This window comes from Choloepus didactylus, chromosome 4 (genome assembly GCF_015220235.1).
Source record: "Choloepus didactylus isolate mChoDid1 chromosome 4, mChoDid1.pri, whole genome shotgun sequence".
Lineage (NCBI taxonomy): Eukaryota > Metazoa > Chordata > Mammalia > Pilosa > Megalonychidae > Choloepus > Choloepus didactylus.
The window spans coordinates 119,095,106-119,111,010 of record NC_051310.1 but is presented as its reverse complement, the minus strand read 5'-3'; the positions used below and the strand labels follow the sequence as shown (position 1 = coordinate 119,111,010).

Below are 15,905 nucleotides of genomic sequence, written 5' to 3'. Positions count from 1 at the left end.
ACACCTTTCCTCACATGAATAATGCTTTCATTTTTAGGAAGTATGCCTACAAGAATAAGCTATAACTTGTTTGAGTAAAGTGACCACATAGTGAAGAAACTCAAGCCATGTCATGTGAGGAATGATTCACGTTAATGGGAATATTTAGCTTAAAAAATGAAAGGGGGACTAGGGGTCAGGGAGAGACAATTGTTGTTTTCAATTATGCAAAGTGCTTCCATGTGGAATAATTGGTTTGTGTTATATAAATCCTAGATGCAGAATAACCACAAGATACAGAGAACCAATAGTAATAATAATAAAGGCAGTTACCCTTTACTGTGTTCTTTCCCTCTGCCAGACACCATGCTAAGTGCATTATATTCATTATATCAGTTAATTGTCATAACAATCCTAGCATTAATGAGTGGTAGTTACCAAGACGCGGATTTAAAGACAACACAAATTAGAGTCTCCAAAAGTGAAATAGGCTGTATTGGAAGATGATGTCCTGTCACTAGAAATGACCAATCATGTAGGCAAGAGGATGTTGTTGGGAGTCTTCAAGTATCAGATAGATAGTTGAGTTAGATCACACTTCAAGTCCCCTCTGTGACTTGCTGAAGTGAAAAAGAAAAGAGTTACATGAAGCAAAGAAGAGCTGACAGATGCTTTTGATTGAATGACACAGAGGAATATGAAACATGGGAAACAGACTGGATGGAAGAATCAAAAATTTTTTCAAGGAGAAGATGGTGGAGTAGCAGCACAGAGTGGTCAGTACTGAGTCTCTGATACTACTTTGGTTCCTGTCTTGGCAGCAGCAGAAGCGAACGCTGAGCAGAGTGCTTACCATGGCTGCCAAGACGCTGAATATCAAAATCTTCAGTGGCAGCTCCCACCTGAACTTATCCCAGAAAATTGCTGACTGCCTGGGCCTGGAGCTAGGCAAGATGGTGACTAAGAAATTCAGCAATCAGGAGACCTGTGTGGAAGCTGGAGAGAGTGTATGTGCAGAGGATGTCTACACTGTTGAGAACGGTTGCAGTGAAATCAACAATCTCATGAAACTTTTGATGTTGATTAATGCAAGACTGCTTCAGCCAGCCAGGTTACTGCAGTCATCCCATGCTTCCCTTATGCCTGGCAGGATAAGGATAAGAGCCGGGCCCCAATCTCGGCCAAGTTTGTCACAAGTATGCTATCTGTACCAGGCACAGATCACATCAACACCATGGACCTACATGCTTCTTAAATTCAGGAACTTTTTAATATCCCAGTGGACAATTTGCATGCAGAGCCACCTGAACTGCAGTGCATAAGGGAGAATATCTTCGAGTGGAGGAAATGCACTATTGTCTCACCAGATGCTGGTTGAGCTAAGAGAGTGACCTCCATTGCAGAGCGGTTGAATGTGGAGTTTGCCTTGATTCACAAGAAACAGAAGAAGATCAATGACATAGACTGCCTGGTGCTGATGGGAGATTTGAAGGACTGAGTGGCCATCCTTGTGGATGACATGACTGACACTTAACGGCACACTCTGTCAGAGTTTATGCTATCTTGACTTGTGGAATCTTTTCTGGCCTGGCCATCTCTAGCATCAACAATGCATGTTTTGAAGCAGTAAATACCATACTTCAGGAGGATAAGATGAAGCATTGCTCCAAAATACAAGTGAACGACAGCTCCATGATCCTTGCAGAATCCATCAGGAGAACTCACAGTGGGGAATCTGTTTTCCTACCTGTTCAGCCAAGTCCCTTTATAATAGAATAACTTTTTAAAAACAAAATCAACCCCAGCCCTTTTCTCTCGGTATTTGATGAAAAGTTCAGCAGAAGACCCAGCTTGCTCCAGTGTGGCTTTCTACATCCCATATCAGGTAAATTAGAGCTGATCCCAAATTGAGGAAAGACAGACTAAGATTAACTGCTAGAATTTTCTACCTGCATTAGCTCATTCTGGCTTCTTTGACTTTGTGAGCCTTACAGCTTTCACTAGCCCAGCTGCAGCAAGATTTCAGACTTTTAAGGGAATCTTGGACTACTCTGCATGTGAATGCTTCAGGGTTTTCTTTGTTCAGAACAATCAGCAACAAAGCCAGCTCAGTTTCCCCTATCCCCAAGGTCTATGCTAAGTTACTCCTAAAGCCACAGGCAACCCCAAACCTAGTTCTAGTTGCTGAGCTTCCCATAAGTTAGGGAAGGCAGCTTTCAGCTTGAGCAGCCACTGGGGGGAGTGATGAGGAGAGGCAGCATAGTGCAACAAAGGCTTCTTGAGAAGAAGAAGACTGACTGATCCATCATCATCACTCAGAGACTATGTATCTTGGATTCTCCTTTGCACCTGTTCCTTTTGATTTGACTTTACCTTCAGCCATCTTGACCTTTTCCCAGCCAAATATCTTCTTGGGGCCAAATGATCAGTGTACCATACTCCTGTGGAAAGCTGTATAATCTCTAACATTTACATCAGATGATTTTGCTGTAGCTTAACCTTCCTTAGCCTGCTAACACCATGGTAGTAGATCTTTCGTGGTGGTATAGTGTCTTTTGATTAATTTAAATATTTAATTTTCATCTTACTTCTTTGGGTCTGTTCAGCCTCTCAAACTACCTGAGATTTCTGTTAAAAAAAAGCTTGATGTTATTATCCCATGTAGAAGAAACTAATAAAGTGTCTTTATGTAAAAAAAAAACAAAAACAAACTACTCCAAAGAAAATGAGGTGACATTAATAGAAATTAAGGCATTTTCAGAAATAGGACAAATTCTCATCTCTTTGAGATGATTTCTTTCTGATCCCCTTATAATGACCAAGGTGACAGGGAATGCGTGCCCTTGAGGCCAGCTTCACCCCCCTGGTTTTGTGGAAAGAATTCATGTGAGGTGCTGGCTTTTCTGTATTCTTTCAGGACTTGACAGCTCCCAGATCTAGCATACAGCTGAAGGAAAGCCTCCAGCCCTCCATGGGTTCTAACCACTTCAAGCTGTTACTCCTCTCATTAACGTAATCATTAAAAATTTGTGTAAGTCAAACGGCCTCATAATTTGCTAGAAACAGCTTAATGTACTCTAAAATGACTTGGATAGTCCAAAAAATCAACCAGCATCAAGCAAAGTTTTTGAAGATGAATAACTTGGAACTCTTAAAAATAGGAGCGGAGCATTCTGGATACTTACGACAAGATGCATGACTGTGTCAAGTTTTTGAAAATGCTCACCAATGCACATCTTTGGGGACCTTCCTGCTCTTTGTGTGCCGTTCAGCCTAAAGGAGCAACTGGACATATTTCTAAGATGTATTTCCAACAGGAAAGGGGAAAAGAGGGAAGGAGGATCAAGAGAAAAGGGGAAAGGTAGGGAAAAAAGAAAAAGACAGGAAAGTGGAGTGGAATTTAAAGGGGAAGAAGGAAGAAATGAGAAAAGGAAAGAAATACGTACTCACAGATAGATGCAAAGGGTACATGTCTGTGTTCCCTTAAAGATGGTAAGGAGCTAATGGAATTACTGTACCCAAAAAGCAGAAATTTGAGAGCCAGTTCTATATGAAGAAGCATGGTCACCATGTAAAGGGGACAAATGCCAATCATCACCAAGCACTGCTTCCTGACACTTTTCAGAAACAGCTCTGAGAATTTTCATTCAATTCATATGAAAAAGCCTCTTTGGCCAAACTTTGCTACCACCTCTTCACGGGGAAAATGCACTGCCCTGGTCTGTAGTTTTGCCCCAGGACGGGCAGAACTCCCAACTCCCATATGCTGTATGATGTTCCCAGAAGAAACCCTTGTTCTTGAACAGTGGCAAAAAGCATGGAAATTCAACACAAGCAAGAATCCTCTCAAAGCAGTTCTTCTGAGTTCCCTTACTTAAATGGGCAGGTTTTTTCTTCCACTTAAACAACAACAATTTGTTTTATTTTGATAGGGCCTCCTAAATAATGGTTTCATCATTAAACATCTGGCTTCTTCCTAGCAGATTAGGCCTCCAATGAGGAAAGTGTTTATAATTCTAATTTGAAACACAGCACATTAATATGCTGATTCTCATAATGTTTGCCTTAACCTGTTTGGAGAAATTATGACTACAAATATCTTGTACACAACACCTTTAACTACCAGCTTGTACAAACAACATAAGAGCTGGAGCTGTACTACCCAGACGAATGGAACCACTTCAGAGGCAATCATGATTAGTGCTTTGGCTAGAAGCCATATTTCACACATAAACTCAGCATCTGTCTCTGAGATGCTATCCCAGGCTAACAGACCCACCTCCACTGTTATTAATAAGCACATTCAAGAAAGCCAGATGGTCTACCGGAAAGAGCCCTGCCTTTTCCCCAGCTAGGCACACTGGAGGGAAGGAGCCCAAGCAGACTCCAAGTCATATTTCCTCAGGCTCCAGGTTCCTGCAAGGCAAACAGGCTCCACTAAAAAAGAATGTAGATGAAAGTGTTATTCATTATTTACGGCTGGCACCTTGCCATCCCCTCCTCCTCTGGGCGATGCCTGCCTATAGGAACAGGGAAAGCATCTGATGGGAGCAGGGCAATCCTGGAGGAGTCAGGATGTTGCAGAGCAGTTTCTTTAGTTCTGCTGAGGATCCTGCAGACTCAGCATTTCTAGCCCACAGAAAAGCTGAGCTTTTCACTTCCTTCCTAACAAAGGTTCTTCGGCCTCCATGTTGGTACCAACAGGGTTTATCTACAACCTCACTAAAAAACAGACTTGCTGCTGTAGTCCCAGGCATAGTCAAGTCCTTTGTCCCATGTCAGGACTCAAGCTCAGGCAGGGAGATTAAAAAAAAAGAAAGAAAGAAAGAAAGAAGGAGAAAAATGATCAGTCTATAGGGCAGAGACTTACAAGCAAGTTCTAGGCTAAACTGGCCTGACGCTGCATCAAGAGACCCGCTTATTTCTCTTGGGTTAGGGTCTATAGACCTTCTATTGTAGTATTTAAACATTTCACAAGTTTACATCACCCTCCTAGCTGATTTTAACCTACATGAGGGCATGAGCCACACATCATACAAATTCCCTACATCTCCAAGGTGGCAACCAAGACCATGACCACAAGATCACTGCTAAACCCTCAAACACGGTTTTGAATTCAAGCAAAATTTTTATAGAAATATGAAACCCATAAATTGGCATCTTGAATTGAATCAAATTTATCTCAGCACAAAACAGCAAAAAATTAAACATTATTGTTTCTGAGATTTAAACAGAGGATCTCTGTACTTCTACTGTCAACCCATCAGATTTCTTTTCCACCCCATCTGAGAGGCTTTTCCTTTCAAAAAGACAATCCCTATTGTTTAAAAAAAAAAAAAACAGTAATGGGCATATCTGTACGTCCTCTTTCCTGGCTGCGAAAAACTGTTTTCTTGCCTAATGATATAAAACATGCCGGCTAGTGGTACTACTCTGGAGTCTTTGGTTTCAAGTGACAAAAACCCAACTTTAATTTTTTATCAAAAAAAAAAAAAAGGGAGGTGGGAGGTGGGGGTGAGGGGTGGGTTTGTAGGCCTCTGAGTTCAAACCATGAAAAGGGCAGGGATAGAGCCACACTGAAGGTCAGCTGAATCCTGGGACTCCTTGGCACACTCTCCGTCTCTCCTAGAGGTCTTTCTCTCCCTTTCTCTCTCTCATTTCTCTGTCTCTGTATTTATCTGTATGACTGCTTAACTTTCTCCAGACAACTGTCCTCACACTTCGGAAATATGGTAACAGGCAGTCTGGGCTTATATCACTAAAGACAGTCAAGAGTGAAAAAAAATTGCTCTTCTCTACCACTTCCAGTTGGAAAAGGGAAAGGTCCTGACTGGTCTCACATGAGTCATGTGCCCATTCCTGGGCTAGTCCAGTAAACAGGGATTGTAAACCATGATGGGCCCAGACTCCATTATGTGCCCATCCCTGTGGCCCAGGAAAGATGAACCATGACATATCCACCAGCACCATGGGTTGAATAGGAAATGAAGTCCCTTCCCAAAGGTGAGGCATTGGGAAAAAGGCCTGGGCAAACTAAACACATTTACTCTATATTACCTGAGGGAGGGACACACTATGGAAAATCTTTTTTTCTTTTTTTTTTAATCATTTCAGACATTTGCAGCAGCAACAAACAAGTTTACTTCAAAGCTTGGGAAAGTGAAGACAAGAATTCTGACTCCTGAAAGTATTTTTAACCTTTTCCTAAACAATTTTCAGAAGTTTTTTTGAAAAACTTTGCCATCCCAGGTAATGACATCTTAACTCTAATGTTTTTGCGTTGTTGTTTGTTTTTATCTTAAGAAAAAAAATTATAGGTGCAAAGAATTTAAAAAGGCAAACAGTTCTATAAAGGCTATTTATCATGGAAAACGGTTCCTCCCCTAGTCTTCCCTCTACTCCAACTAAGTACTTTGAGCTGTTTATTTTGGTAGTTACCTCCGCATCTCCAATAGGAAGCATAAACTTTTTCGGTTTAAGTTTTTAGTTTTACATATTAACCACTGACTTCCCCTATTGAAAATGAGTATTTCGTTGTCTCTGTGCCCCAGTTCCCGAACACACACACATACCTACCACACATGAGCATACTTCCCATTGCCCTATGCTCCCAACATTTTTTGTTTGGTTTGGTTTGGTTTGGCTTAAACAATGGGAATTTATTGACTCACCCATTTGAAGATAGTAGTAGTCCAAAATGGATTCTTTCTCCCAAGGTGGGTAGCAATCTGGCGCTGGCTGCCAACAATGCTCGGAATTCTTTAACCTGTATGAGAGCCTCACAGATAACAAAGCGACAGCCACCCCTTTCTCTTCCAGCTTTCATTGACTTCCGGCTTCTGGCTCCTCCCCTGGCTCTCTCTGACTTCCGGTTTCTTTCTATTTCTAAGACCGCCAATAAAGCGGTTTAAGCCCCAGCTTCGCTCTGTAGCGTTCACTTTCAAGATGATAAAGAAAGAAGGAACAGTGGTGTTTGCTGCACCAAATGCACCTACTGGATGCGCAAGGATAAGTAGTTCATCATACAATACATAGTACAGACTGGAGTCCTCAGGGACATTTCTGAAGAAAGTGTCTTCATTGCCTATGTGTTTCCTAAGTTGTGTGTGAAACTACGTTACTGCGTGAGTTGTGTCATTCACAGCAAGTTATTCAGAAACTGTTGAAGCCCTGAAGGGACCAAACATTCCCACCCCTACCCCAATCTACCTGTTGGTGTTGCCCCGCTCCCCACCCTCCATCTCCACCAAAGCCCATTTAAGGAGCTGAGTTATTAAAGACTGAAGAAAAACTAGTTTCTGGACTAAAAAAATAAAATGGAAATTGAATGTAAAAAAAAAAAAAACAGAAACCCAACCTCATTCAATTGAGCCATACCTTAATTTAGAATAACCTCTTCAAGAGATCCTATTTACAATGGGACAAACCCACAGGAATGTGGATTAACAATATGTCCAAATTGGGGTACATAATTCAACTGACTACAGATGGAATCATAAACATCATCAAAAAAGTTAGTCCAGGAGCCTGAGATATGTAAAGGTAAATATGGAAATACAGATATGTTGGTGTGAAGATAACAGTAAATAGTATAGTGTAACTTCATTTATCTCCTATGATCTCAAAACTTCTCTCTAAAGGTTAAGCCCAAATTATCTGTTTTTTTTATTAGAGCCATTGTAGGTTTACAGAAAATCATGCAGAAAGTACGGAGTTCTCAAAGACCCATCACACAGTTTGCCCTATTATTAACATTTTGCTTTAGTGTAATACCTTTGTTACAATTGATGAGACAATATTAATATAATTGTATTGTTAACTATAGTCCATAGTTTACATTAGCGTTTCCTCTTTGTGTTGTACCATTCTGTGTTTTTGTTTTTCATTTTTATTCTGGTAACATATGTAAACCTAAAATTTATCCTTTTAGCAACTTTCAGGTATGCAATTCAGTGGTGTTTATTACATTCCAATATTTACTACCATCACCACCATCACCACCATCCGTTACCAATGGTAATGGACAGAAAGTCTATACCAGTTAAGCATTAAATTCCCATTCCCTACGCTCATCCCTGCCCCTGGTAACCTATATTTTAATTTCTAACTCTATGAATGTGCATATTCTAAATATGTCATATAGGTGACAATTTTGTCTTTTTGTGTCTGGCTTATTTCACTCAACTGGATGTCTTCGAGGTTCATCCATGTTTTAGCAGGAACTTTCTTCCTATTTACTTCTGAATAATACTCCATTGTATGTATATACCACATTTTGTTGATCCATTCGTTAGTTGGTGGACATTTGGGTTGCTTCCATCTTTTGGCAATTGTGAATAATGCTGCTATGAACATTGGTGTCCACATAACTGAGTCCTTGCTTTCAATTCTTTGGTCTATATACCTAGAAGTGGGCTTGCTGGGTAAATGGTAATTCTATACTTAGCTTTCTGAGGAACTGCCAAAATATTTTCCCAGTGGCTATACCATTTTATATTCCCACCAACAATGAATAAGTGTTCCTATTTCTCCACAACCTCTCCAACACTTGTTATTTTCCATCTTTTTAAAATAGTAGATATGAAATAGTATCTCATTGCAGTTTTGATTTGCATTTCCCTAATGGCTAGTGATGTCACACTCCTTTTCATGTATTTTTTGTCCATTTGTATATCTTCTTTGGAGAGAATGTCTATTCTAGTCTTTTGCCCATTTTTTAAATTGGGTTGTTTGCCTTTTTTGTTGTTTAGTTGGATGATTTCTGTATATTAACCCCTTATCAGATACATAGTTTCCAAATACTTTCTCCCATTCTGTAGGTTGTCTTTATCCTTTCATTGATGAAGTCCTTTAAGGCACAATTTTTTTTTAAATTTTGATGAATTCGTATTTATCTATGTTTTCTTTTATTGCTCATGCTTTTGGTGAAAAGTCTAAAAAACCATTCCCTAACACAAGGTCCTGAAGATGTTTTCCTATGTTTCTTCAAGAAGTTTTATAGTTTTGGTTCTTATACATAGATCTTTGATCCATTTTGACTTGATTTTTATATATGGTATGAGAGAGGGGTCCACTTTCATTCTTTTGCATATGGATATTCAGTTTTCCCAGCACCACTTATTGAAAGGACTATTCTTTCCCCATTTAGTGGACTTGGCACCCTTCTCAAAAATCAATTGACCATAGATGTGAGGGTTTATTTTTAAACTCTCAGGTAGATCCCATTGGTCTATATGACTGCCCTTATACCAGTAACATGCTACTTTAATTACTGGAGCTTTGTAATAAGTTTTAATATAGGGAACTGTGAGTCCTCCATTTCATTCTTCTTTTTTCGATGTGGTTTTTGGCTATTCAGGGACCCTCACCCTTCTATACAAATTTGATGATTGGCTTTTCCATTTCTGCAAAGAAGGCTATTGGAATTTAGATTAGGACTACATCAAATATATAAATTTGCATGGGATAGAATTGACATCTTAACAATATTTCATTTTCCAATCCATGAACACAAAATGTCTTTCCATTTATTGAGGTCTTTGATTTCTTTCAACAATGTTTTATAGTTTTCCATGCACAAGTCCTTTATATCCTTGGTTAAATTTATTCTTAGATACTAGATTCTTTTAGTTGCTATTGTTAATGGAATTTTTTCTTCCTTGCCCCTTCAGATTGTTTATTACTAGTATATAAAAATACTACTGATTTTGCGTGTTGACCTTGTATACCCATTTTGCTGAATTCGTTTATTAGCTCTAGGAACTTTGCTGTGGATTTTTGAGGATTTTCTGTATATAGGATCATGTCATTTTTTTTTCTTGCCTAAAGCTCTAATAAGAACTTCCAGTACAACCTTGAATAACAATGGTGACAGTGCGTATCCTTATCTTGTTCCTGATCTTAGAGGGAAAGTTTTCAGTCTTTCACCGTTAAGTATGATTTTAGTGGTGGGTTTTTCATATATGCCCTTTATCATGTTGGGTTAGTTTCCTTCTATTCCTAGTTTTCTGAGTGTTTTCATCGAGAAGGAGTGCTGCTCAAGAAGGAAGCAGAGGGCTGGGCCACTGTGGAGGGTCTGCACCGGCTGCTGGGCCTGGGCCAAAGGATGGAGCCATACATGTACCCCACGGTGCAGGGTGGGCAGACCTTTGTCAAGACACACCAGCTAAAGGTGCACCTGCTGATGCACAGCAACAGCCAAGGCCACAGGCCCTTCAGGTGCCCCCTGGGTGGCTGCAGCTGGACCTTCACCACCTCCTACAAGCTCAGGCAGCATCTGCAGTTGCACAACAAACTGCAGTCCTGCAGCTGCCTGGCAGAGTGCTGTGGCAAGGGTTTCACCACCATGTACAACCTCTAGGCCAATATGAAAAGCCGCAAGCAGAAGAACTCATTTAAGTGTGAGGTGTGCAAAGAGAGCTTCCCCACTCAGGCCAAGCTCAGTGCTCACCAGTGCAGCCACTTCAAGCCAGAGAGTCCACACCAGTGCGTGTTTTCGGGCTGCAAGAAGATGTTTATCACAGTGAGTGCCTTGTTTTCCCATAATCACGCCCATTTCAGGGAACAGTAACTCTTTTCCTGCTCCTTTCCTGGCTGTAGCAAACAGTTTGACAAGGCTTGTCAGCTGAAAATTCACCTGCAGAGCCACACTGGTGAGAGACCTTTCCTTTGTGACTTTGACAGCTGTGGCCGGAACTTCACCAGCATATCCATACTCTTAAGGCACAAAAGGAAACACAATGATGACCGGAGGTTCATGTGCCCTGTGGAGGGCTGTGGGAAATCTTTCACGAGAGCCAAACATCTGAAAGGCCACAGGATAACCCACCTGGGCACAAAGCCCTTTGTGTGCCCCATGGAAGGCTGCTATTCCCAGTTCTCTGCTCACAGTAGTCTCTAAATTCACTCCAAAACACACCTGCAGGATGTGGACACTTGGAAAAGCCATTGCCCAGTCTCAACATGCAATAAACTCTTCACATCCAAGCACAGCATGAAGACCCACATGGCCAAAAGGCACAACCTCAGTCACCATCTCTTAGCTCAGCTACAAAATGCAAATTCTGTTACACCTAGCAGTGAACTTATCAGCCAGGGACAGAGTGATCTCAGTGATGCAGATCTCTTCTGATATGCCTGGCAATAGTTTTGCTGCAGCACTGGGCACAGCATTGGTGAACTATGAAATCTTAACAATAGATGTGGTTTCTGTGAGCTCAACTCTGGCAGGGAAACTGCCTGCTAATAATAAATCCTTGGGGCAGTCTGTGGACCTACAGGCCTTGATGGCCACCAGTAACCTTCCTCAAGGACTGGATAACTCTCTTTTATGGAGCAGTATTTGGGGCAGGTTCTTCAGCAGACCACTTTAGATATGGATGATGTCCCAAATGTAAGTGCGGGGTCACTGGGATCTCTGGGCTCTGTGGCTATGAAGAACTTGAGTCAAGGACCCCAAGCTTTGACTCCTAGCAATAAGTCTTGACAGTGGACACAGATGCCCTGATTCCTTCAAGCACCCTTTTTGAAAACTGTGTCTCAGAACCACTGACGCCAATCAAATTGGAATGGAGTGTACATTCTGCCTCTGACTTCTTTGGACAAGAAAAAGGAACCCAGTTTGGGTTCTCCAATCCATCAGGAAAAATTCTTGGAAAGAAACAGACATTATCACAGTGACTGACAGCTCATTTTTGGCATGAACTAACTCATTCATTGCCACCTGGCTTTCTTTTATTACAGTAAATTTTTAGGATATTCTCGACTAAATGTTTAAATGCAGTCATTCCTTATGGTTTGCAAAAGAACAGAGCCCTGGACTACAATTTGGAGATTTAAATTCTGATCTTAAGAATGGAACTGACAAGTTTTGTGACCCTGAGCAAGTCATTATCAATCAGATTAATTCTCTTATTTATAAAATGAGGGGAGTTGAATAGATTGCTTCTAAGGTCCTTTTCAGCTCTTTGATTCCGTAATATTTTCTTTCTGTGAAAAAAATATTAGGACATTTTTCAGTCATGGGGTTTTTCACTACAGATATTTCAAACATGCACAAAAGTATACATAATATTATAATAAACCTCCATGTTCTCATCACCTAGATTTCAACTATTATCATTTCCTGAACATTCTTGTTTAGCTACACCCCAGTCACTCTCTTCCAACAGTATTATTTTGAAACAAATACCAGATATCAAATTATTTAGTCTGTATTCACTATAGCTCTAAAAATTACGGGCTCTTTTAAAACTTAACTACAATTCCATTTCATATTTAAAGTTAACAATAATTCCTCAATATCAATAAATACCCAATCAGGGTTCAGATTTCCAATTATATCACAAATACTGCTTGTTTTTATATTTTTAATAATCAGGATCCAAGTAAGTATCTTAAGTGTCTTTTAAATTTATATGTTCCCCTTTCATCTATTTTCCTTGCAGTTTCTTTTGTTGAGGAAATGAAGTTGTTTCTCTTTTATCGTTTGCCATAGTCTGTTTTGTTGATTATGTCTCCATGACTTTTAAGTTCCTCTACTTTCTGTTTCCTCAAATTGATAGCTGGATCTGGAGGCTTGATCAGATTAACATATAATTTTTTGGCAGGAATAATTTAAAGGAAAACAAAAAAGGATTGCTGGATTTTGTCAAATGCTTTTCTGCATCAATTGAGATCATGTGTTTTTTTCCCTTCATTCTGTTAATGTGTGTATTACATTAATTGGTTTCCTTATTTTGAACCATCCTTGTATGCCTGGGATAAATCCCATTTGATTATGGTGTATAATTCTTTTAATGTGCTGTTGGATTTGGTTTGCTAGTATTTTGTTGTGGGTTTTTGCATCTATATTCATGAGGGATATTGGTCTGTAATTTTCATTTCTTGTGGTATGTTTGTCTGGCTTTGGTACTGAGGTGATGTTGGCCTCATAGAATGAGTTAGGAAGTTTTCCCTCCTCTTCAGTTTTTTGGGATAGTTTGAGCATTCTTAGAATGCTGGTAAAATTCACCAGTGAAGCCTTCTGTTCCTGGACTTTTCATTGTTGTGTGGTTTTTGATTACTGATTCAATCTCTTACTCGTTATTGGTCTATTGAGATCTTCTGTTTGTTCCTGAGTCAGTGTAAGTAGTTTTGAGTATTTTAGGAATTTATCCATTTCATCTAGATTATATAATTTGTTGGCATACAGTTGTTCATTGTATCCTTTCATAAGCCTTTTTATTTCTGTGGGTTTGGTAGTAATGCCCCCTTTCATTTCTGATTTTAGTTATTTGTGTCCTGTCTCCTTCCTCATCTCTCTAGCTAAAGGTTTGTTGATTTTATTGATCTTGTCATAGAACAAGTTTTGGTTTTAACTATTCTCTCTGTTGTTTTTTTATTCTCTATTTCATTTATTGCCATTCAATCTTTGTTATTTCCTTCCCTCTTCTTGCTTTGGGTTTTGTTTGCTCTTCTTTTTCTAGTTCCTCCAGTTATAAAGGTTAGGTTACTGATTTGAGATCTTCTTTTTTAATGTAGACATTTAGAACTACTGTATAAATTTCAGTCTCAGCACTGCTTTTACTGCATTCCACAAGTTTTGCTATGTTTTGTTTTCATTTTCACTTTCCTCGAGGTATTTCCTAATTTCCCTCTTTGACCCATTGGTTGTTTGTGTGTTTTTTAATCTCCACATTTTGGTGAATTTTCCAGTTCTACCGCTATTATTGATTTGTAGCTTCATTCCTTTGTGGTTGGTGAACAGACATGGTATGAAGCCAATATTTTTTAATGTATTGAGACTTGTTTTGTGACCTAACATATAGTCTATCCTGGAGAATGAACCATGTGCACTAGAAAGAATGTGTATTTCTCTGCTGTTGAGTGAAGTGTGCTACATTGTCTGTTAGGTCTAGTTGGTTTATAGTATCATTCAAGTCTTCTCTTTCCTTATTGATCTTCTATCTAGATGTTCAACCCATTATTGAAAGTGGTATATTGAAGTCTCCTAATATTAATATAAAACTGTCTGTTTCTCCCTTCAAATCTATCTATATTTGCTTCATATATTTTAGGGCTCTGCTGTTAGGTGCATCTATATTTATAATTGTTATGTCTTCTTGGTGAATTGACCCTTTTATCCTTTTTTAATATCCATTTTCATCCCTTGTAACAGTTTTTTACTTAAAGCCTATTTTATCTGATATTAAGATTACTACTTTTTAAAGAGTAGTTGGATTTTCCACCAGGGAAATTTCTGATATTCTCTCAAGCATTGGAGACTCCCAATTTAATAATCCAAGCCCTGATCTTGAAGCCGGCCCTTATGAAACTTATTTCTGTAATGGTGAATCTAAACCTACTTATAAACACACCTAAAAGTCACCCCCAGAGAACCTCTTTTGTTGCTCAGATGTGGCCTCTCTTTCTCTAAACCAAACCCTGCCAATAGACTCATTACCCTCCGCCTCCCCACATGGGACAGGACTTTCAGGGATGTTATGTCTCCCTGGCAACATGTTACATGATTCCCAGGAATGAGCCTGGCCCTGGAATCATGGGATTGATAATGCCTTCTTGACCAAAATGGGGGAAAGAAATGCAACGAAATAGTTTCAGTGGCTAAGAGATTTCAAACAGAGTTGAGAGGTCATTCTGGAGGTTATGCTTATGCAAGCTTCAGCCAGATATTGCAAATTGCCATAGTATGCCAAGCCCCAGCCAAAAGTATTCCTAAAAACCCTAAAGAAAACCCAGGACTCTAAGCCTCTATAAAAGTTTAACTTATTAAGTTTATTTTTCAAAAACTTAAAACCTCCAGATTGTTCCTACACCAGATAAGTCCGAAACTTAGAGGTATCAGTCTCTCCCCTAACATCAACCCCATAAAGTCAACACCCCTTTTTAACATGAAGAAATTAGAATGGTCATTGCCCAAATATCTTTGAAGATTGAGAGAATGATCAAATGAGAGGGAGGAGTTGTAACAGAGAAGTTAGGATTTAACAAATGATTATGACTACTGAATCATTATATTGATACTTCTTTTTAGTTTCTAGTGTATTAGAACTGCCAGAATGAAATACCTGAAATTGCGTAACTGTAACCAATAGTATATTTTAAAACTTGCTCTATAACTACTTGTTAAATTGTACTTTGAAATTTATCACTTTTCTGCATATCTATTTCACAATAAAAAATGTTTAAAAAAAGAGTAGTTGGAACACATTTTACTCTGAAGGTTCTGCCTGCTATAGTCATCATTTCAACTGATTCTTCTAAGAATCTTTTTTTAAATGGTATAGGCATTACAATTGCATCACTCATATCTTCATTATTATTAAACTGCATCTTTCTGTACCAAGCTAACAGAGCTGCTCTACAGGCTGAGGTTGGAGATGGAAAGAGTGCTTGCTTTGACTTTATTTCCCAAAGATATTCATAGACAAAGGGCTATGACTTAACACTCACTTTGCATCTCTACTTTAATTCAGTGGGTATGTACTGAACAACTGAGTTTGGCCATCCACTGTCCTATTCCTTGCTAGGAATACCAAGATGAAAAAGATAAAGTCTCTGGTACAACTACTTTGGCAAATGTTTGGAAATGCCTGGTAAAAGTGAACGTGCATATATATTCTACCTAGTTATCTCCCTTCCAGCTATATAAATACCTTAACACCACTTTTTTTATGTGCACTGGAATACATGGATAAGAATATTCATAGGAGTCTTGTTCATAATTGCAAAGCCTAGAAATAATCATCAACAATAGTCAGTAAATAAAAGATGATGTACTCATAAAATGGAGTCTACACAGCTATGAAAAAATGAATGAACCATGGTAAAACATCAACAGAATAAATCCAATAAACAAAATAATGAAAGAAAGAAGCAAGCCACAAAAAAATATAAACAGGTCAATACCATTTATATAAAACTAA

The 15,905-nt window shown here is 39.1% G+C and overlaps 2 pseudogenes; both read left to right on the top strand.

Annotated features, from left to right (window-relative positions):
- Nucleotides 1-833: 833 nt before the first annotated feature.
- LOC119532775 lies at nt 834-1,750 on the top strand (annotated as a pseudogene).
- Nucleotides 1,751-1,804: 54 nt separating this feature from the next.
- LOC119532774 lies at nt 1,805-11,681 on the top strand (annotated as a pseudogene).
- Nucleotides 11,682-15,905: the final 4,224 nt, after the last annotated feature.